Source organism: Mustela erminea, chromosome 5 (assembly GCF_009829155.1).
Source record: "Mustela erminea isolate mMusErm1 chromosome 5, mMusErm1.Pri, whole genome shotgun sequence".
Taxonomy (NCBI): Eukaryota; Metazoa; Chordata; class Mammalia; order Carnivora; family Mustelidae; genus Mustela; species Mustela erminea.
In genome coordinates, this window is record NC_045618.1 from 50,210,001 (window position 1) to 50,234,167 (window position 24,167).

The 24,167-nt window shown below is 49.3% G+C and overlaps 1 long non-coding RNA gene and 1 pseudogene across 1 annotated transcript; both read right to left on the reverse strand.

Moving 5' to 3' along the window:
* Positions 1 to 2,198: 2,198 nt before the first annotated feature.
* On the reverse strand, positions 2,199 to 24,167 carry LOC116590772. Its single transcript, XR_004285736.1, has 3 exons — positions 23,617 to 24,167; positions 11,084 to 11,088; positions 2,199 to 2,212 (listed from the first exon to the last, which is right to left on the reverse strand). It is a non-coding gene; the product is annotated as an uncharacterized LOC116590772 (long non-coding RNA).
* LOC116590771 lies at positions 18,446 to 20,649 on the reverse strand (annotated as a pseudogene).

The window sequence follows — 24,167 nt, forward strand, 5'->3', positions numbered from 1 at the left end:
CACCTGCCAGGAAGTGACATTCTTTACTCACCTGGTGAGGCTGCTGGGAACTCTGTAAGCAAGGTATCAGGCCAACAGTTTCAAGGGGCTTTATGGCTCCAGGTTTTATAAGTTAACCTTAGTTCCTTTAAGCTCTCTGGTCATATCTGAGTCTTTCTCAAATATGATATTCCAGTCAAAGCCTTGGTAAAATAACCAGCGTTTTCGATGGTGTCCTGTTACAAGGAGAACAGATTCTTATTGAACTTAGCAAATGACTGATTGCTATGGAAGAAAGAATACTTGCTGAGACCTTTTGAGTTTTAGAGGGTTCAGATAGAGAGAAACGTTGAATGCTTTGATTTGTTTACAAACGAATATTTCTACATCTCTGTAAATTACAGATAACTTAAGAAAAAGTCCCTAGTCTGAAAGAGCAAACTTCAGTTTGTCTAGTCCCATGTTAGTAATTTTAGTTTAGTCAAATGCAGCTTTTATTTAGTTCTGGAAATTCTTACCCATTTTAGTTCTAGGATTTTTAACATATTAAATACCTGTATTTGTCCTGAAAGTCCTTTTTATGAATCTCCTTTAAGGTAAAACTTATTTTACAAGAGAATTAAAACAATTACAAGTGAAAAAACTCAGAATAGAAATGGTTTTACAATTTAACTGGCAAGAAAATCAGGTTACTTCTGTGACATATAACATTTCAATAATTACAATATCAAGTGATGACTTTATCAAAAGGTTAAAACTTTAGGAAATGCATAGAATTTCTATAATACTTATAGCATTCACCCAAATGTAACTGAAGGTCTATCATTGGTTTAGCAGTGCTTTCTGAGTAACTTAGCATACCAAGGAAAAGTCTTATGAGTCAAACAGGTCTCATTTACAATTTAAATCTTGTTGACAATTGCTAAAATCTAAGTTTTAAAGCACATGCTTAAATAGGATTACGGAAAAAACAAAACATAGAAACTGACTTCTCTGGGCAGGCAAAAAGAAAACCATTTATATTTTCTTCTTAACAGCAGATCAATTAATTTAAGAAAACTTTGGTTTTTTGAACAGAGAGAAAGCAGTTTTTTTTATACCAGTGTTTTTTAGTTTACATAATAGTCAACATTTACTTGAGTGGATCACCAATATAGATTTGCCATGACACAGGGCTTTAGTCTTCCTTTCTTAAATATTATGCCTCATTTGAACAGAAACATTTTACAGGAAAAGATTAGTCTTTTTTCCCTTCTTGTGAATACATCCATCAAAATTGATCTAATATGGTTCAATTTCCAACATATTTCATTGTTCTCTTTCAAACCTATAAACCAAGGCAAATAATGGTCACTTTTCCCAAGCCTTCTAAGACTTACTAAATACCCTCAAGTTTAGTTTTTATTATTTCTTTTTCATGTTCTGGGGCAACCAGACATTTTTGTTTTAAAACAAAACTACTTACTCTCTTAGGTCCTCTTTTTTTGTGTGTGTACAGTTTTTCTAAACTTGCTATCAGTTAACTGTCAACTGCCTTTTTTCTGTTTTTTAGACAACATTAAAACTTTTAATAAAAACCTTAATGTCTTTTGGTAGTCTAGAATACATGGAGTCATTTCATGTGTATTTATCATTCTGATGTGCTACATTTTAAAATTCATTTTAATCTTAGTCTGTCCTGACCATACCTAAGATTTGTTTTTTGATGATTTCCCTTCACAAATCTTTTACAACTTTTTTTGCATCTAGGTTTTGTCCCAAGCCATTTTTTTTTCAAACAATTATCTCATTTAGGACAAAATTACCTTTTATCTTTAACAAAATGTATTTCCATTCCTTATTTTGTTTTGTTTTGTTTTATGTATCTCCCACTTTTTACATATAGGGTTGTTTTCCTTACTTCCATCAGTCTTAGTTACAGTTAGCAGAATTTTTTATTCTTAGAAACACTTTAGTCTCTAGTGATGGCCAAGTATTAACTAATTGGGAACAGTTACAACAGAATTCTGTAGATGGCAAATTTATGAATCAGCACAAAACATGTTTAAACAACATGTTTTAAACACAAAACATGTTTACCAACAGATTTAAATTTTTTAGTTGTTTTGCATTAAGAAGTCAAAAGCACATACTACATCTATCATTCAATGCTTTAGCATTTTATCTTATTGGGTTAAGACCTAGATGTCCAACAAATTTAATTCCATTTGTCATCCAAGCAAACCTTTAAAGACTTTGAAAGCTACTTTGACAATTACCCATTAAAACTTTGATACAGACAAGATACAGATAAGTTCTGTTAATTTTTTGCTAACAGATTTTTAAAAATAACATGAGTTTATTTGACCTTCAGTAAACTTTGATTGAAGTTTCACATTTACTGCTGTAACTTTAAAGACACGTCTATTTTAATTAAACCAACAAAATTAATTTAGTTTAAATACTGATTTACGTTTCACCTGGACCCACTCCACTTTTAATGTTTACCTGAAACACGGGTGGGAAGATCTGGAGTGGGGGTTGTTAGGTCCAGGGGGTGCTCTTCTTGCTCCTTGACAGTGAAGAGAGAAGGAGCCGTGGTGCAGGAAGCACCGAGGATGGTCTAGAGGCCAGTTATGCAGGCCACACCCAAGCTGGTGCAGAAACAGAAGGGGGAGACAGAAGAAAAAAGTGCTGCCAGAAGGCAGAGAAAGGATTCCCAGTTTTAGAGCTCATCAGCTCCAAGAGAGGAGCAGATGCCATGCTTTCACTCCAGCAATGTGGAGTGGCTAGGCAGTCCAGGTCAGGCCAGAGAAGGCAAGGAACTTCCCCAGAACAAAGGGAGTTTTGGCAGCTGCTTGGGAATATTCCTTAAAGTCTCTGTCTCAAGTTAGACTAACCACAGTTGGCTCCAGTTATAGTCACTAACACAAGAAATGAGCAAGGGATAAATCCCACATCTATTAGGAGGAATGGAGAGATGAAAGTCAGAGTCCCCTTACTCTCTGCTTGCCCCATTTCTTCAAACACAACAAAGAACACAACAGGCAACAAAAAGACAAGACAAAGACAAACACAGACCCAGCGGCCCTTACCCAGAACCTGCCGCTGGTGGGGATTTTTTCGGTCCCTTTTAAACACTCACTGGTGTGGATTTTCTCAGTCCCCCAGAAACGAGCAACACAACAGACAACAAAAAGACAAGACAAAGACAACCATAGACCCAGCAGCCAGTGGGGATTTTCTCGATCCCCTGCAACCACCCGCTGGTGGGGATTTTCTCAGTCCCCTGACTGCCTAGGGGGACTCGAACCCCTTGGCGATCTACCAGAAGAGGGATGCGGTGTCCCCACATCCACTCCAGCCCTGGGGAGCATGGCTACATCCAACTTCTCCTCAGTGGGCCATACCCTGGAGCTCCGCAACCAGACAGACAGACCAGATCTCACAGAATAAAATCTGGAGATCTTATCTCCGGAGGCTTTTCCCAGAAATTCTGATGCTGGCTCAGTTCTCATTGTTTGATCCTGGACGAGCCCCCAAATGTTGGGTCTATTATGAAAGGAACAAGACTGAGACAAAGTGAAAGTTATGCAAAGCCTTATTCTATGCCAAGTATTGGAAGTTAGACTGACCAGCCAGGGGAATGAGACTGAGAAAAAGTGAAAGTTATGTAAAGCTTCAGTCTATGCCAAGCATTAGAAGTCAGACTGACCGGCTAGGGCCGCCTCTGAAGAGAGCGACCCCCCTTGGTCTTACAGGCTAGTTTTTATAGGGTACAACCGCAGACCTCTATGTATGTCGCTTTGGCTGATTGGAGGTCTTTTACCTGTCTGGCCTTATTTTAGGTGTGTGTTTTAGCAACATTACCTGGAACTGATATCATCAACTGCTGAGGCATTTATTAAACAACAAAATGGCTACCTAGGCAACATGGTAACAAGAAAATGGCTACCTAGGCAACAAAATGGCTATCTAGGCAATATGGAGTTACTCTGGCTAAGCAGGCCCAGGTAGGCCCTAGGGGTTTAGTAGGTTTTAACGTGGAATCAGCGCCATCAAACACCACATCAAAAACCAATGTACTATATGTTGGCTAACCAAACATAATCAAATAAATAAATAGATAGATAGATGAATGAATAAATAAAATGTTTTATACATGAAAAACATATAATAATGGGAACAGAATTTCATATTTGCATGATGAAATATTCTCAAGATATGTTTCACAGCAGTGTGAATATTTAACACTACCGGACTTTATACTGAAAATGTTTAAAATGCCAAAATCAATGTTGGGATTTTTTTCAATTTTTTAAAAGTACATTCTGTATTATTCCATTTTTATAAATATTTTATTAATTCATTTTAGAGAGAGAGAGCATGGCAAAAGAGGGGTGGGAGAGGCAGGAGGTGGAGGAGAGAATCGTGAGTCCACACTGCACTTAACACAGAGTGGGAGTGGGACTCGACCCCACACCATGTGATAACATCCTGAGCCAAAATCAAGAGTCAGCAGTTTAAACAACTGAGTCACAATCCATCTCCTTGTGCACTAGTATTGGTGCATTCCCTGCTCTCTTCACCACTCCTGAAAATACATCTATGAAAAATCATCAGAGTTTCCTGGGATGAGTCTGAGTATGAGCACTGCTAGGTGATGGGTTCACCTGCGGTCTGGGATGGGTGTTGCTCACTGTTTTCTCAGATAGGTGTGCCTGTCACCCTTCTCTCCAGGAGACCCCTATGTTCTCCAGGCACCCGAGGGCCACCCAGCCCAGGAATTCACCTTCTCTATCAGAGGGAAGATGGGACTTCTTTCTCTTACCAGGACTATGAACCCTGATCCTGGGAAAGAAGAGCTCTCCTGGGACTCCTGGCCCAGCCAGGCAGCTGTGGCCACTGTGTCTGTGACAGAGCCAGAGTGGCTGAGCCTTGGAGGCAATGAGTGCCTTAAGCAAGCCTTGCATGGGGTATGTAGGAGCAGCAGTCCCGGCTTCTTGGGGAGCAGTGATGTGTGCAGAAGGAGGGAGACAGGGGTGGAGCCCTCTAAGTCATACCACAGACTCTCCCTTGGTCCTAAAACCAGCATGAAGGAAGCTCTGAGGACAGACTCCAGAAGGATTCGCATCCAGGAAAAGGGGGCCTGCTGGAGGGCACTAAAGCTGCCAGCCCCCACTGGACACAGGCCATTTGCACAGGATCACCTCTGGCGCTTCCTTAGCATGTTGTCTGTGTTTGTGTGTGGACAGTGATTGGCCCACTCAGTGCTGGTGCAGTTCCAGGAGCAGACTAGTACTCTTCCAGGGTCTGCTCGTGGGTCAGAGGACCCCCGCCCAGAGAAGCAGAGGATGTCCCTCTTCCTCTGGAACAGGGGAAGGCAGCCACCAATCCTGGGGCAGGATGTGGGACAGGCATGTGTTCTTTCTGAAGCCCCCATGTTGAGTGGGCATTGCTGTGTCTGAGAAAGGTCCCCTCAGCCCCAGAGTCGGGAGCCATGGGGGGCTGTCTCCCATCCTGGCCCAGGATCATGCCCTGAAATGATCCTATCTTTAAGAGGACAGGTCTCCTTCATGATCCAGAGAAGAGACAGGCCCCTCTCCCCTCCCCAGTCCAGATCACCCAGGACCCTGCAAGAGCTCTTCATTTGAGGAGGAGTCATGGAGAACGTGTGTGTCTCATCCACCCAGCAAGTGAAAGAACCAAAGCCCAATGCTCAGGTTCTAACAGAAGCAGAATTTCAATGTCCTGTTTGGGGGCAGCTACCTCCCCTCTTACATGGCCTTTGGGGACCCCAGGAAAAATCTTCCGTGTTCTTGTGCCCTCAGAGAGAGGAGCTGGCCCCATGTTCTAGGGTCCCTACCCTGTCCCACTGCTGAGGAAGAGCCACACACAGGAACCTGATGTCAGGAGTGTGGTCTCCCAGGGGCCTGGAAGCTGCATGGAAGGGCTGGATTGCTTTTGGGGGGAGGGGAGCTCAATTGTGACACTGCTCACCATCCTCCACTGCACTCTGCAGTCCAGGCTCTGTGCCCAGCTTAGGTAAATCACCAATACCCCACATGCTCCTGCCATGGAAGCAATCATTCAGCATCACCGTATTGCACAGAGGTGGAGAGCGAGGACCATAGAGGGGAGGCAAATGGCTCTAGTCACAGGACCGGTCAGCAGAGGGGCTGGAAGGCCAGCCCTCCTGAGCCCCCATTAGCCCAGCCAGAGACTCCCTGAACCCAGAGCAAGCCCTCCCCTGCCTGTCCAGCCACACACTGGCCCCTGAGATGGATGACGAACTGTTCTTCTTGGCCCTGAGGGTGTTACCGGCTGACTAGGAGGAGGAGTGCAGCTGGTGGGATAGGCTGTAGCTACAGGACAGAGGGACACGTCTGAGCTAGCTGGAGCCACACTCTGGTCTCCATCCCGGAGCCTGCCTGGGAGCTGGAGTCTGGGTGCCCTAGGGGCCGGCACACAACAGGGTCTGTGGTGACCGGGGAGCCACGGCCTCCATGGAGAGTCCACTCTGCCCTCTCCCAGCTCCTGCGCCGCATCACTTCTCCTCACTGCGGGGCTCCAGGCCCCAGAACCAGGCCCCATAGGGTTGACTTGGCTCCAGCTTGTAATGAGTTTGCAGCCCCTGGAACAGCTGGATTTCCTGGGGCTGGTGGGAGGACTGGCTGCAGACAAGGACTGGGCTGGGGAGATGTGAGGCCTCGTGGAGGGTGAAGGATGGGGCAGGGGCCGAGTCCTGGGGTCACTGTTCATGTCAAAAAAGGGCTGAAATCCCTGAGGGCCCATGGGGTCCCTCATTACAGTAAAAATACCCTCACACTTGGGCATCCTGGTGGTGGGCCCCTCCACCCCGGCCTCTTTCCCACACCTCTGACTATAGCCAGGGCTGCTGCCAAGGACAGGCTGGACCTCTGTCCCAGGGTCCTACCAGGAAGACAAAGAAGGAGAAGAGAAGGGGAATGGGGGACTGCTCTTCTCTCTGCCCTGAGTCAGCCTCCACTGCTGCCTCCAGGTCCTCTGGCCCAGCCCTATACTTAGCTGGACCCTGGGAGGCAGTCTGCATTCCCGGCCAGCTGGGTGGGGGGTATTCAGTGACCTTTGTGTCCCCAGATGTCCAACCCACCTGGCCTTGCACCCTGAGGCTTGCTGCCCAGGATGAGCACAGTTCAGGGCTAAGCAGACTTTGGGGCCACAGAGCCCTTGGCAGTGTTGAGGAAACACGGGAGACGGGTCAGATGCAGAGCCATGGGTGTCATGCACGTCTGCTACGGGACTGGGTCATGGTACAGGTGCTGTGTACAGGTCCCCTATGCACACCGGGCCCTCTCATGAGGGAGGCCTGTGGCCTGGTGCACCTGTCCTCCACCTATCCCTGGAGGACTGGACAAGTTCAAGCATTTTCATGTCCAACCCTTAGGGACAATTGGGAACCTGGAGTAAAGAGGTAGGGACTCACCCAGGACAAATGAGGGGTACAGAGCCCAAGGAGCGGGGCTGCTCTCCAGTCCCAGTCCAGTCCAAACCCTCCCATGGGGCTCGCTTTGGGGGTGAGAGCCCCTCAGATTCTCAGGAATGAAGCCTCAGGGGTTCAAGGCATGCATCTCGTCCCTTGTGGGGACGTGACCCTGGGCATCCCCAGACAAGTAGAGGCATGTGTGCCTACACACACACACACCACTATGACTGCCCAGCTTGGGGTCAGAAGGGGCAGACACACTGGGAGCGAGGTGACAAGGGGGGAAGAAGAAAGAGGTCAGAGACAGTTGGGCCATGGCGCAGGGGTGTCAGGACCCCTGGCAAGAACCCAGATCCATACATAGCATGGGGTCGGGAGACAGGCCAGGCTGATGGTCAGGGGTTCCCCAAGGGGCCCAGGGGGGTTTCCAGGGAACTGGGAGAGGACAGGGTCTGGGGTCTGGGGTCCATCACCACCCTGGGCTACTGAAAGTAGGAAGAGATTATGCCCCCAAATCCAGATGGGGCTAAAGCACAAAATGCCTCAGCTTACTCTTCTGTCAATTGGGCTATAGAGATGGGGTGTCCCTAGGGTCCCAAAGACTTGCAGAAACGTCTGTTGGTCTTGGATCTTCATCCCTGACTACTGTGCTCCCACCCCTGGGAAATGCTTTGTAATCCCTCGAGGTCCTTCTGAGCAGAGGACAGCCTAGAGGCTTGGGGGGCTGAAGACCTGGGTTTGCAGAACGTGGCAAAGCATTGGACCACTGGTCTGGGGACCAAGGTCAGGACCCTCCTTGTTGCAGCCTCAGTGTCCCCATTTGGAAGAGGTTCCATAGTCAGCGCTCTGGTCAGGGTGAGGAGGCCTTAGGAAGGAACCGAGCACCAGGACAGGAGAGGGAAATGGGGAGAAGGTAGGCTTCTGAGGTTTCTCACATCCCCAGAGCCCCCAGGTCCTGCTCCTGAGAGAGACACAGAGACACACAGAGAAGACAGAGACAAAGAATGAACACATGAGAGGGAACCAGGAGAAGTCACAGACTTTCTTCAATCAGGCTGGAAACAACATCCCTTCATTTTACTCCATTCTATTCCTTAGAGCACAGTCACACAGGCCATCCACTCTGGAGGGGAGAGAATTCCCCTGGGATGTGTGACCAGGATTTGGGAATTCCAGAAACCACTGTGGGGATTGCCCACCACATGGGTGCAGACGAGGCCCTGGGACTGGGCCTAAACCTAATGGGAGCCCCCGGAAGTCTGTGTCATGAGAGGACAAGGTCAGAATCAGTTCACTGCAACCTTCCCATGAGAGCTTGGAGACAGACAGGAGGAGGGTGGTTTTGCCTGGACCCCAGAGCAGACCCAGGCCCTTCTGAGCTGTGTTCTAGGACTGCCCAGCCCCCCACTCATTCTTGTATTGCCACATGCATGTCCCAACCTCCTGTGATAGCAGGAATGTATGTAGAGGTCCTACCCCTGATGGCGTCCCTAGAAGCCAGAAGACCCCACTGTGCAGATGGGGAGCCTGGGAAGGCTGTCCAGAGTCACAGTCCTGAGCATGAGCAGGGGCCTCATCTGAACCCAGCTCTGTGTCCTCACAGCAGGGACAGCATCTGCACCCAGGCCTCACTGAGGCAATGGGTAAGTTCTGTGGGTGTCACTGTATGGACGGCATGGGGTAGAGGGTGAGCATTGAGCAGCTGGGGGAGGGGGCCCTCAGGGGGCTCTGGTGTGAGGAGGAAGTCAGGTAAGGGGTCCCCAGGAAGTGGTGATCTCACTTCCCTAACAGAGCCCAACAGAATTTGGAACCCAGTAACCAGGCACTCACATTCCAGACACAGCCCCTGTCCAGCTCATTTTGTTGGAGATCCTCAAAAGAAGAGCATGTTTACCTGTTGCATCTCAAAGTCCGGAGGCTGCAGAAAGAGGAAAGCACACCCTGCAAACAATTTACCTCGCTGGGGATGTCATATCAGGGCTCCCCAACATCTCTGGCCATTTGGCCGGAAGTACAGAAAGGTGACACCATGAGGCCCAGAGCCAGCCCCAAGCCCCATAGGCTCTGATCTGACCTGTGTAGCCCCAGGTCTCCTCCCCATGTGTACATGCGTGCATGCGTGTGTGTGTGTGTGTGTGTGTGTGTGTGTGTGTGTGTGTGTGTTTGTAAAGAAGGCTCATGTGGGGTGCACCCATTACATTCAAAAGCAGGTTGACAAGGGCTCAGATGCCCAGTGGGCAGGTCATGTACACACCATAGGTCAAGGCTGACTGGGTGCGACAGGGTGTGGGAGGCTATGAGCTTCTCCCAGGGGTTTATCCTGTGTCCTATAGGTAGGGGTCCCTGTCCCAGGTGTGGGGCTGTGCACGCATAGGTCTGTGTCTGATCTGGGAGCAGCAGGGGGACTGGGCACGAGGAGAGTGAGGACGGCCATGAAAGGCTCTGATGTATCCGGACCAGATGCTGGTCACTGTCTTTGCAGAACACCAGGGAGGATGAAGCAGGGAGGAGGCTGGCAAACACCTGCTCCATCTCCCTCACACAGGGAGTGACAACAGGGGGCTCTCCAGGAGCAGGGACTGGGGACTGACTGAAGGCCTCTGACACTGCCCAGGCCACTGTCCCTGCTGGTACCACACCAGACTGTGGTCCAGGACCTGGAACCCACGGAGGCCGAGCCCAAGGGTGAGAAGGCCTGGGCTAGGTGTATGTGGGTGTCTAGGGATGGGACAGTCCTAGGTCCCACAGGCAGGAGATCCCAGAAGCTGGTGTGAGGCCAGGAGCAAGGACTGGGCTCAGAGCACCGAGCCAGTGGACTGCAGCTGGGGAGATGTCCCGGTGAGGATTCCTTCCTGGCTGTAGCTTCTCTGGGACGCCCTGGGCTGAGCACTATCTCTGCAAAGGCATGTAAACATGTTCTTAGTTCCAGGATCTCCAACGAAATGAACTGGGCAGGGGGTTGTCTCTGGAATGTGGGGGCCTAGATACCTGGGTCTAACTCTATCTCTGAAGAGCTAGAGCTGGCCCCAACTTCATCCACAGCTCCGGGGGTTGGGGGGGGCGGTGGTGCCTGGAGAGATTTCAGCTGGAGACCAGGAGCCAGCAGGTGACCAGGCACCTGACCACAGAGAGCCTGACGCTGTCCCAGAAGAGCTAGCACCTGCCCCTGCCCCTGCCAGAGCCGCTCCCTCTTCCCCTGCCCTGGCCTGTGCTCCTGCTCTTGCATCTGTCCCTGCTCCTGTCCCTGCACCGTCTCAACCCCTGCCCCTACTCCTGCTCCTGTGGGGCTCCCAGAGTCACATCCAGAGCCTGCAGCCCTGCTCCTCATACAGTTACCCCTTGTTCTATCCCCTGAACCTGATGGCCTGCAGGAATGTTTCATCCCCTACCTGTATATTCTTTCTCTATGGTACATACTGTTATTTTATCTTTCCATGTTTTGCATATTGTTTATTGTTTTAAGTAGAATTACTTGTTTTCACTTAAACACATCACGAGCATTAAGTACATGCCCAACACCGTGCCACCACACCACAGAACATCACTGCAGGATATCTCCTTCCCCAAAGGAGACCCTGAACCCAAAGCCCTCCCTGCCCATTTCTCCTCCAGCCCGGCCTCTTGCAACACCTAAGCTGCTTTCTCTCTCTGTTCGTTTACCTGTTCTGGATGTTTCTGTATGCGGAATCACACAATATGTGTTTTTGTGTCTGCCCACCTATTTTCAAAGGGGACTCATTTTTTTCTGAGTTTATGTGACATAGAATTTCCCTTATTTGATACTGAAACCCCTGAAGGATTACAGATGAGATGTAATCATAGAGGCCCCTTTAGGAATTATGGGCACAATCTCGGGGTCAAGTCCCCTGTTCCTACTGGGTCACCACAGCCTGACCCCAGACAGGACACGGCTGGTTCCTCCTGTGGCCCACACAGAAACCAGAGAAATGCAGAAAGCTGAAAGATACACTACAGAGGGCAAACACATTGCTCACAACCCAAGGCCAGAGAAAAGTTTCACTTGACTCTGCTCCAAACCAGGCTCTAAGTCACGGGGTTCCACAGGGACAGAGACCAAATGCATACAAGTCCAGGTGGGGGGATAGGCACATGGGGAGTATGCGTCAGAGATGCAGGAGCTCCTGAGGAAGGGCGTTGACAAAGGAAACCCTATGGAGGCGGTTCTGGTCACCCTCAGAGTGGCAAGTGTCTGGTCTGGGGACTGGCAGCCCGGGGGAGAATGTGAAGAACCAGAGGTCCTGGTTGAGAAGGGTCCCCCTGGAGAGAAGGGTCCCCCTGGAGAGAAGGGTACCCCTATCCAGGAGAACAGTGAGCAGCACTCATCCCAGGCCACAGGTGCACCCATCACCTAGCAGTGCTCAGCCTCAGACTCAGCCCCAGAAACTCCAGCATGATTTTTCACAGATGAATTGTCAGGAGTGTTCAGCACAGCAGCATTGGAGAGAGCAGGGAATGAAACAATGCTAATGTTCAAGATGGATAGGATCCACAGTCCCAGTCCTCATGACAGAATGTCCTGTAGCTACTGTCCCAGTGTCATTCGGGCACAGGATCCGGGAAGCCCCTCCTGAGACCCCCCCTCCTGCCACCCTGCTCTTGGGGACATTAGGAATTGTTTGAGGAGGTGGAGAGGATCCAGGGTGACAGGAGGGCCAAGGAGAAGGAAGCTCAGCACTGGGAGGACAGATGGATGTGCCCTGAGCCACCATCCAGGGCCCAGGCTGTGATGCCCTCAGACCTCACCCCACTAATGGCTCCTGATGTATGGACAAGACTTCTGCTCTTTCACTCCCTGCTTCCCTACCTCATTTATTCACCGTCTCATTCATTACCCCTCTCTCCTCCCCCTCCACCCCTCCCTTCCCACCCCAACTCCATCACCCTCCCTGCCTCCCATCTCCCCTCCCTCATTCTCATCAACACTCCTGCCATCCTCCTCCTCGCCCTTCTCTTTCTCCCTCACGCCCTCCCTTCCTCCCCCATCCCTCTCTCCCTCCTCCCCCATCCCTCTCTCCCTCCTCCCCCTCCCTTCCTCCTCTCCTTCCTTCCCTCCTTTTCCTCTTTACCTTCCCTCCCTCATGCCCTCCTTCATTCAGCGGAATATCTGGGGTCCCTTCTCTGTACTGAGCACTGGGGCTTCATCAGTGAGCACCTCCCCCCCCAAACCACATGGTCATGTCCACTGTGGGAGGTGACAGGGGCAGTCCCTGTGGGTAGCAGTGGTGATGAGCACCGGGAATCTCCTCCTGAAAACAGAGGCTGGTTGCACAAAGAATGGGGACAGCCATGCTTTGCACTTCATGTAGAAAAATCTAGTCCTAAAAAGTGATGAAAAGTAAATATATCCTAGACTTCCTGCAATGTAAGTGCTAATGGCCCATAGGCCCTGATTTCTAGAAGCAACAAAAAGTAAGTCATCCAGTGTGGACTGGGGGTTTGTGAAACAACTTTTCTGATCAAATGACAGCGTTTCAGCCAACATCTCCAGGGCCTCCAAGTTTTCCCAAGGGTCTCTGTGATCCTCTGACTCTTCCATCGACCTCCTTGGAAAGCCCTGTCCTGTTGTCTTCCTTGTCTCTGCCTTTTCTGTGGCCCTTCTGTGGTCTCTCCTCCCCCCACCAGGGCCACCCTCACCAGGATTCCCCATGCCCCTTGGTTTGCTGCCCACATCCCACACAGGGCTCCATAAGCTCTGTGTTTTGTGCAAGGCCTGGGTTCTCCCTCTGGGGTCACCTGACATCTCCCTTGAAGCGGCCTGCTTCTTACTGCACTGGGTCTCCTCTGATGAGTCTGTGAGGCCAGCCTATGCCCATGTCATGGGCATGGAAGCAGGAGTCCAGAAGATCCGGATGACCCGCTCCAGTCACAGGGTGTGGAGCCTGGGCCATGCGTGGTTCCTGAGCAGAGGAGGAGTTGGGCCCAGAGAGCCTGAGGGAGGACATGGCACAGTGAGCCCCCAGGAGACCAGTGAGCACCTTGGGGGCCTGGTGCTCAGGTCTGCTGGGAGACCACGTCCCACCCACACTGGATCTGTCCCCAGGGCTGGAGGTCATCAGGGAATCCATCCTCCCAGGCTGCAGGCTGGCAGTGACTGGCATGGGAGGAGCATGGCTGGTGCAGGAGAGAGCCCTTAGGTAGAGAGGACAGGCAGGTGCTCTCCCAGCAGCAGGTACTCTGGGGTGGACTGAGGGGGCATCAGCAGATAGCAGTGTCTACAGCTGGGGTCTCCACACAGGCCCCCTCCTGAGGCTCAGCACAAGCTTGTCTGGTCTGTGTCCCCAAACACAATGGCTGGCCCAGGACCTCCCCTCAAGCTCCTACTCCCAATCCTTTGTACTCAGCTCAAGGGCAAGAAATGGCCAATAGTTTAGGTGGTGTTGGGCGCACAGAGACATGTGATTTTCTGGTCCATGCTGTAATATTTCTGGCAATTTAAAGATCACAGGGCTTTGATTCAAAAATGGTAAAATGCCAGGGACCCCAGATAGCTTTCTGGAAACCTGCCTCTGTGCCTTGGAGCCCTCCCGTTCCACCAGCTCTGCTTAGGACCCCTCCAGACATGGTCTTGGGTCCTCAGTCAGCCCAGACAATGTGGCCTTCAAAAAATGATCCAGGTGGGGCAGCAGGACACACCGCAGATTCCAGTAAATCCCCCTCCCAGAAAGTGAGGGTACTGCTGGATGAGCTGTCCAAAAACAGCCAGGTCAGGGATCCAGGAAGACAGCAGAGGCACAGAAGTAACTGTGAAGGTTGGGTAGGGACAGTGGAAATCTCAGGTGGTTTTGCCTAGGGGCAGCTCCTATCACCTAAACCCTCAGTGTGATGGCTCCAATTGGGGATGGGGGAGGGAACACGCCTGGAGGACCCGTGGCTCCACTGTCAGAGGTTGCCAACTTGATCTGTGAACAGGTCAGGAAACCCGGCCACAGTCCAAAGAATTTCTAGAAATAGTAGTCATGTCAGTGGCAGCCGACCTGGGAAGTCAACCTTCCAGCTGCCTGAGGTGGGATCAAGCCACAGACCAGTACACTAGCCAGGAATGTAAGAAGGAGAACTAGTTCATTTCAGTAATTTCTGAGTTACTGGGTTGTTCCTATGATTAGTATACTTTGCAAGGCCTTGAAAATGTTCTCATGTTCTCTGCAGGAGAGGATCTTGAAAAATCTCTGGTTTATGGGTAAAATCATCTGGAATTGACCTTGGTTGGCATAGCCATGCTTGGAAAAGTATGGAGTTTCCCCCAAATACTAAAAACAGAACTCCTATATGATCCCAGTACTGGGTAGACATTTGCAGGAAATTAAGTCAGTTTCTCTAAGTAAGATCTGCACACTCTCACCCAATCTCCCCAAGGAGGAGTGGCCACCCTTAGCAATAGGGAAGCCATGTGGGAAGTCATAGGGAACCCTTCCTTGGAGGCAGGTGCCTCTCTGGACTGGGCTCCAGGGCTGGGAGGTCTCCACAGCAGTGCATTCAATGTCCTGGATACTAGGAGGAGATGGAGTACACCACCAGAGCAGTAAGGGTCAGGGCACACTACCCCAAATATGGCACCTTGGCAAGTTAAATATAGAAACTGAAAGAATTTTCCATAGAGCAGAAGCAGGAAGTTCCCTCTGATCCCCAGCAATCAGCCCCTCGTCCGTGAAGCAGGTCAGAATACTCCCATGGGGCACTTTCTCTCCCCAGACTGCAGGGAGGACATGCTTATCACCAGAGTCAAGGGATTTAGGGCCACAAAGGCTATAGGAACAAACCTGGTTAAACTAGCCTCTATCTTCCTAGTTACTTTTTTACCATTTACCAGCCCTAGCTCAAACCCCTGTGTCTCTCAATTCTTCATATGTTGCTTCTTTGCCTAAAACATAGAACTGTCTACTCTAGTTGCCCCTGCTGGCCTCCTTGTTCTTGTGAGGCTACCACCAAAAAAATCAATACACTTGATCAGCTTTTTTCCTGTTCATCTGTCTTCATCAATTTCTAAACCAGCCAGGGACCTTAAGAGGAGTTGAAGAAAACTTTCGTCTCTTGCAGCCCTGGAAAATCCATCTTGTCCTCCCCACCTTGGTTAAAACCACCCTCTGCTGGGAAGCAGCACAGGGCTGTGCATGGCTGGAGAAGCCAGGGAGAGGCAGATGGAACATGTAGGCAGCTACCTAACCCCCAGCCAGGGGACTTGGCTCCACTGACAGATGCAGGGTGTGATGATGAATATTATAATGGAAGCATCCTGAATATCAGACCTCCCCCTGTCCCAGGCTTTGTTATTGCTGCTTATCGTGGTTGCTACTGTTGGTTTAGTGACTTTTCTCAACGAACTTTGTCAAGTCTGTGTTCTTTGCTGTGTGTGGCCACTGAATTCCTGTGCTGTTAACTTAGTGGTCAGCCAGTGGCTGGGCAGAGAGTTCACCCGTGTTTCTGAGCTATGGCTACAGATTGGAGGGCCCCACAACCTCCTCCTCAGGTTTGAATAGTTTGCTCATGTGGCTCATGAAACTCAGAGAAACATGTTACTTACTAGATGACCAGATCAGTAAAAGGACGGAACTCAGGACCAGGCAGCTGGAAGTGATGAGCAGGGCAAGGTGTGGGGCAGAGTCTCAGAGCTCCCCCACTCTTGGAGTGAAAGAGGCCTTTACCCACCTCCACTCTGACCTTCATCTGTACTTCCTGATGACATCCCTCCTTCAGGATTGTCTGTTAAGTCAAAGACCCAGTGGGCATGAAAACCACCCCTCAAGCAATAACCACTGCCCAACACCAGCAAGACCCTGCATGATGGACCCCAAGACAATGATTGGAACTTTGCTGACCCCCTGCACCTGCCCACCAACCCCTATCCTAGATTTTCCTCATATAAAAGCCCAGGAGTGTTCTCAACACCTTGAGACCATACCAGTCCTCAGTCTTCTGGTGTCAGCTGCCCTGAAATACATTCCTTTCCTGTATCACCACCACTCATCTCTCTGCCTTTGGATCAGGGACACTGTGAATAGTGCAGTGTAGCAAGACAAATACTAGTTCTTCCCCTGCACAGGGTTCACTGCTGCTGCTCCTCTCCCTGCAGTTCTGCTGTTGGCACAGACATTTCTGAACTGATTTTGTCAAATCTGTATCCCTTTTCATGTGTGGCCACAGAAATGTCTTGTCTATGAATGTAGTGGTAACTGTTGACTGGGTGAGATTTCCTTAAACATCTGGAAACTGCCCTCCTTCTAGAGAAAAAAAAAAAAACCCTCCAGTCTTCGCAGATGGAAAAGAGGGCTCTGGGTGTGTGGGTGTCGAGAGACACCTTCAGCACCAGCCACGCCTCTTAGCACTCTGCCTTGGCCTTCACTTCCCACTTTCCAAGTCTGAAAACCACCGGAGGGCAGAACCTCGGGCTTTCTCAAGTCAGCCCTGAGTAGGCACCCAGCCCATGCATGCAGTATCCCAGGGGCTTGGGACTAGATCAGAGCTTCCAGGCCCTTCTTCCCTAAAGCCCCTCCTCACTCAGCCTTTCTTCCAGAGATTCTGCTTGGTTTCTATTTGCCCCAACTCTTTATCCATTGCCCTAGGCAGCAGAGACTCACATATGCCTTTAAATGGTTTGGACACCAAATGTCCTCCAGCAGCCACTCACTACTGGGAGAGTCACAGAGGAATCCAAGGGTCTGGACTTGGTGTTTCCCTCTCCTGATATGGGGACATCTGTGAGAGGAGCAGGTGGCCTGCTGGTTGGGGGGTGGGTACAGGCACCTGATGTGGACAGGACAGATGGGGTAGGTGAGGCTGAGCCCCCCGGGGTATGTTCCTGGCATCTGGACTGAACTGGTCGTCAAAGCTGCAGATTAGTTGGGACCATCTTCAGGCTGAGGAGCAAAATGAGGCGAGAAGAGGAGACCGAGGAGGCTCGTAACAGACACATAAAAAATTGCTCAACAAAACAAAAAACAAAAAAAAATTGCTCAACACCCCTTGACATGAGGGAAATACAAATCAAAACTATAATAAGATACCACTTTACACCGGTTAGAATGGCTAAAATTAACAAGACAGGAAACAACAAGTGTTGGCGAGGTTGTGGAGAAAAGGGAACCTTTTTACACTGTTGGTGGGAATGTAAACTGGTGCAGTCACTCTGGAAAACAGCATGGAGGTTCCTCAAGAAGTTGAAAATAGAATGACCCTACAACCCAGCAACTGAACTCCTGAGTATTTACCCCAATGATACAGATGTAGTGGGAAAAAAAGGGCCACCTGCACCCCAATATTCATAGCAGCAATGTTCACAATAGCCAAATAGCCTAGATTTCCTTTGACAGATGAATGGATAAAGAAGATGTGGTCCACATGTACAGAATGGAATATTACTCAGCCATCAGAAAGGATAAATACTCACCATTTGCATCAACATGGATGGAACTGGAGGGGATTATGCTGAGTGAAATAAGTCAAGTACAGAAAGACAATTATCACATGGTTTCACTCATACATGGAACATAAGGAATAGCGCAGAGGACCACAGGGGAAGGGAGGGAAAACGGAATGGGAAGCAATCAGAGAGGGAGACAAACCATGAAGAGACTCTGGACTCTGGGAACCAAACTGAGGGTAACAGAAGGGAGGGGGGTGGGGGGATGGGGTAGCTGGGTGACAGGTATTTGGTTTTGTTTTGTTTTTTAAATAGCTTTATTGATGTAATGATAAACTGCACATATTTAAAGAGTAAAACTTGGTGTTTTGACACATGTAAACACCAGTGAAATCATTACTACAATCAAGGTAATAAACATATGCATCAGCTCCAAAAGTTTCTTCCCACACCTTAATCCTTCCCTTTCATTCCTCCTCACTCCCATCCCCAAGAAACCACTGATTTGCTTTTTGCCATTGTAAATTAATTTGCATCGGGTGACAGGTATTAAGGAGTGCACATGTTGTGATGAGCACCAATTAATGAATCACTGAATGCTATATTAAAATGTACTGAAGTACTATATGTTGGCTAATGAATTTAAATTTTAAAAATTAAATTAAAGAAATAAAAAATAAAACCAAGGCAGAAACCGTGCATAACTCAGAGGGCTCCATGCTCCTGGAGGCTGAGCTAGCAGCCACAGCCACGGCCTCTGGCAGTCAGGGGACTGAAGGTCTGAGAAGTGGCTTGGTGCAGCCCTGCCCCTGAAGCCCCATGGCCATGGCAAGGTGCAGGGACTGGGAGGGAAGACCCGACCAGAGGCCATCCTGGCTCCACAGCTGTTGCAGGACCACTCCCACCCCCATTGGCTGGTGTATGTCTAGAACCAGGAAGAAAACCTTTTTCCTTGATTGTTCTTTCTCACATGGTTGCTCAGCATTGACACAGAAAAACATCCGACATAAAACTGGAGCCATTCACAGCTGCAAATGAGCCAGAACTTATCAAACTGTAGTGACCACAAAGAGAGGACTTTGTGTTTCCAGGCGGGACTCCTGTGTGCGGGTGCAGCTGGGGACCCTGGACATGCCAGTGTAGGCAGGGCTGGGTTCCAGGTTCTCCTCAGGGGGACAGAAGTAGGAACCTCCTCTGACATCTCTGCTCAGGACAGCACCCCCCGGATGGAGATGGGGACAGCCCCTTATGAGTCCCGGATGTCCTGGTGATTCTTGGGCATGGCCTGAATCTCAGCTTCTTCCTGAAGGCCAGAGAGGGCAGCCCAGCCACCATGGGCCCCACAGGTCCTTCAGTGGACAGCCCACATGCCGCAGCTCCCACAGATCCTCTGGGGATAACACCTTGGTGGGCTTGTGGTCCAGCAGGTACCTGTTCAAGTGGCTCTTGTCAGGCCACACAACCTCAGTCCCATTGGCCAGGTCGACCTGCATCACCTGGTGACAGGCCAAGGTCAGTCAGTGAACCTCCACCACCAAACCCCCGCAAAAAGGCCCCCATGTAGTAAACATCACCCTGGTCCCTGGGGATGTGGGCCTGGGACTGTGTCTGGCGCTAGTACCTGAAGTCTTCATGGGACACCCGGTAGAAAACGGGGTGCAGGGTGCCAAAGTGTGGGGACAGGATCTCCATGCCCACATGGTCGCAGAACTTCATGTCCACATCCGCACACACCAGGTCGTCCTCCTCACGGAGAAAGTGCTGCTCACAGAAGCAGCAGATTATTGCTATGTGCTGCATGAACATATCCTGCCACTGTGGGGCGCCGGGGACCTGGAGGACCACCACCCTCCAGCCCTCCCAGGGGGTCACACAGGCCCAGCAGCCTGCTGGTCGGTGACAACCTAGTAGGTAACCCTGTGTCCCACCATGTTGGGGCTCTCTGCCCTCTGCAGGGACAGCTCCAGGAAGACCACATATCTACAGGGACGAGGGACAAGGCAGGAGGAGGGTTACTGTCAGAGCCTGGCGGCAGGATCCCACAGCTGGGGGCCATGGACGTGTGCACCTTCTTCAAGGGGGCAGGCCCTGAGCTGCTTTAAGCTACAGTCACTCTCCCATCCTGTCCCAAGCAAGTCTGCTTGTGGGGCCTCCCTACCTTCCGCTTCCAGAGATGGGGGCTATCAGCACCCCATCATACAAAGGGGAGCCTGAGGCTTCAGAGGTAGGAAACCAACCCCACCGTCAGCATGCTAGAGCCAGGAATGCTTTCCCTGTGCTGAGCTCCCAGGCAAACCCTGCATGTGCCCTCCCCTGGCCGACCCGCTGCAGGTCCTGTCCCCACCTGCCAGGAATGGAGCACCTTTGGGCACAGCCCTCCTTTCTATGGCCTACAGACTGGCTAGAATTAGCAGGGCTGGCCTTTTGCCCCACTTTGCTTTGAGGGGGCTGTCACTGGCCCCCACAGAGCTGTCTCCACTCCCATAGGATCCTCCCTTGAAGACTTCTGGGCCTCTTGCTGACAAGGTCCATCAGTCAACCACTGCTATTCCTAGGAGTGGTCACCCTCAAAATCCCCCAGATCAGGAATCAGGTCCAGCCCATGGGCAGGGAAGGGGAAAGAGGACCGCTAGTAGAGGGTGCTTGCTTAGACCACAGCCGTGAGTCCAAGAGTGAAGCTTCCAGGTCTAGGTCTACATCTCCTAAGCTCCAAGAAGTCGGAAGTCCTCTCTCTCTGAGGGGACTACCTGTGGGGACAGCAGCTCCCCCATTGTCAGCAAGGGTGGTGAGACCCTCTGAGATTGATTTTTCTTAAGGTTTTATTTATTTATTTGACAGAGAGAGAGAGACAGCTAGAGAGGGAACACAAGCAGGGGGAGTGGGAGAGGGAGAAGCATGTTATCTGCTGAGCAGGGAGCTCAACATGGCGGGTTTCAATCCCAGGACCCCGGGATCATGACCTGAGCTGAAGGCAGATGCTTAACGACTGAATCACCCAGGTGCCCTGAGACTTATTTTTTCACACAGGCACTAAAGCTACTTCCCTGTGCCTAACCCCATACCCGGCAGCTTAGTAAATCACTGACACAGGGAAAGTGGGCACTATATTTAAATGGGGGACAAGGCCACACACATCTGGCAGACACGAGTCAGATCACTGGGGGGCAAGTCCAGGTACAGCCAACAGGGGAACAAGGCAGACATGAATCAGGGGGAGAGGAGTGCTCCTGGCAGAGGGCAAGGAGAATGTAAAAGCCTGGAGTCAGGCCCAAGCCACATGTGGGAGGACCACACACCAGGGAGGCCCACAGGGTTGGAGGGATACAGTGGGAGAGGAAAGGCTGGAGAGGACAGGCAGATAGGGAGCGGATCACAGAGAGGCTCAAAGGTTATGTTCTGAGATCATTCTGCTGGTTACTGGGAAAGAATGGGCTCTGTACAACAAAGGACAGGGAGACCCTAACCCTAAGCCCTAACCTTAACCCCACCCTAACAAACATCATGCTCATGGAGCTATTTGGAAGTAAAGGGGATTGCTGTCAAGCCATAACTCCCCAATCAAATATGGGCCTAAGTTACAAAACCCTCCTTATCGTTCTACTGAGGATGGGACACATATTTGTGGCTCACACCCACTATTGGACAGCTCAGTCAAAAGGCAGTTTTATGCTTCGAACAAAGAAATCATACATATGATATTTGGGCAAATAACACACAACATCTAGGATGGCTATCATTAGAAATGTGTTCCCAAATAATAGTACTCCAGGCTACTGACTGGTTTGCTACTGACTGGGTGAGGTGACCTGGCATTAAATGGTCAGCTTCAAATGGAACCCACTGGATATGTGGAACTAACCTGTGGCCCTGGCTTCCACCAGGGTGGATAGATCGCTGTACCTTAGGATTTGCCTGGATTCATGGGCTCATTCCTAAAACCATCATCACTCCAGTTAATCTCCCCGATTTAAAGCAAAGATGGACACGATCTGTTTTTAAATGGTATGATCACTTAACATCCATTTTTGCTCAATCTGTGGGACTAGAGGATGTCATTTGGCATGTAGAAGCCCTTAATAAACATACTGCAAAGGCACTCAATGATTCACTAAATAGCATCTCCCTACTTAATATCAAAGTCTCACAGATGAGCAAGGCAGTCCTACAAAATAGGATGGCCTTAGATGTCCTGACAGCAGCACAGGGTGGCACATGTGCAATTATCAAAGCAGAATGTTGTGTGTACATCCCAGAATACCACAAAAATTTCTCAGGATTAATAAAATATATGAATACCTAGATTGAGTCTCTACAGGATCCTTCTCTCTCTCAGTGATGGGTTAAGTTCCTGGTTTAAAGGAGGACTGTGGCCTGCAATTAAAATCTTCTTTTCGGGCTTCTCATTCTTATAGCCTTATTAATCTTAATGTGTTGCTTTGTTCAGTGTTTCTCTACTTGGTGCCAAGACTCCATTGCTGCAATGACTTCACCGTGACAGATAATCCTTACCATGCACAGAGATACTTCGTCACTGTCAGCACTGGATTCAGCTGCCTCTGTCTTTTGTAACTCCCCTACACATTCCTCAACTGATCAATGTTGACCCAAATAGGTAGGGACAACTCTATGCCCCTATACAGCAAGAAGATGTTACAGAAGATGAGACCTTCCACCTTCAACTACCTTAAAGATTTAAGGGTCAAAATTGTTCAGGGAGGAATCATGAGGGAGCAGAAGGCTGATGGAGAACAAAGAAAAAGCTGGCACCTTACACCCCCTCTCCCCCCACTTCAGTGACATGTGTGACATCCCTCAGGCACTCCTGTCTGCCCTAAAAAGAAAAACAAATAGTTAACTTGCAGAGATCACAATCCTGCAAGGCAGGAGTCTCCCTTGGTTTACAAATGTCCTAGTGATTTACAACAAAGAAGCTATCTTATCAACAGCCTAACTTCCAGAGACAAGCAACTCAGTTCCTAAAGCCCAAACATTCGCCCTCCCCTCCATAAAACTGAAGGAGGCTGAGATGAAAGTAAATAGAAATAAAGTTAAATTTCTTCTAAACCTAAAGCTCATTGACAAGGACACTTGATAGGAGAAATGTAACATTCCACCAGGAAACTCCCAACTGAACTGTCTTCCTGTTAGTGCCTCATTGGAGGTAAAAACAGCCTTGGCTTGACAATAACCAGGCCTCCAGTATCCTGACAGTCTTCTGAACACCCATTTTGTCCTCACCTACCCAGCTCCGGTGTACATAATCAGCCACTCCGCAGGATAGCAGAGCAGCTTTCTGCCCACGGATCCTGTCCCCGTGCTTTAATAGACCACCATTTTGCACCAAAAATGTCTCAAGAATTCTTTCTTGGTCATCCACTCCAGACCTCACCCCACAGAACCTCACCTAAATTCTAGAACTTCATCAAATAATGCTTCATGGCCTACATCAGATGATGAAGTCTTAAGTTTGAGTATGAAGACTACCTCAAAACCAAACTTAAAAAAACTAATGAATGTTTCTCAGCATTTCAAGAATTTGGAAACAAAACTTGGCCTTGTATCACCAGGAGATAAAACTTTATTTGAGGATGATAGCTCTGATAACAAATGTGAAGATGTGGTTGGCATTCCTTCCAAACCATCAGTTGAAGTCTGTGACTCTTCTCCTCCTGCTTTGCCATCACCTGATTCTCTTCTAAGACCTCCTTTCACATTGTTAGGCTTTGGTCTTACAAAGGAAGGAGAGGAGCAGCCAGCAATTGGAACAAAGGACTTTGGTATTATTGAAAGTGTTCCACAAGAGCAAACAGTTAATGACTGACTTCTGCTGACAGGGCAGATAAAAATGATAGACATGTTATGCTGTCAGCATTAGGATTTGCAGAACAAAATGAAGAATCACCTTGGGATTCTGAGAGTAATTCTGAGAGTCTTCCAGAGAAATACATTGATCATTTATCTGGAAATGCAGATCAGAAAGGGACAAGTACATTAAATGAACAAGTAGAAGACTCTCTGGGAAAATATTCTTTCTTGAAGCCTACTGCTGAGGAGAAAGATTCTGTTCCTAAGAAAGGAGGAGAAATGGAGGAAAAACAAGCATCCCAATCAGATTCTCCAGGAAAATATTCTTACTTGAAGCCTGGTGTTGAAGTAAATGATTCTCTTCCTAATAAACCAGGAGAAATGGAGGAAAAAGAAACATCTGAATCCAATTTGTCCAATTGGAAGTCTACTCATTTGAACCAAAAAAGTGCAATTTGTCAAAGATCCAGGTATTTGAAAGTTAATGATAAATACCCATCTGTTTTACAGTCAGTGACCAAAAAGTGGTTGGCATCCACAGAGTTTAAACAGATGACCTTAATA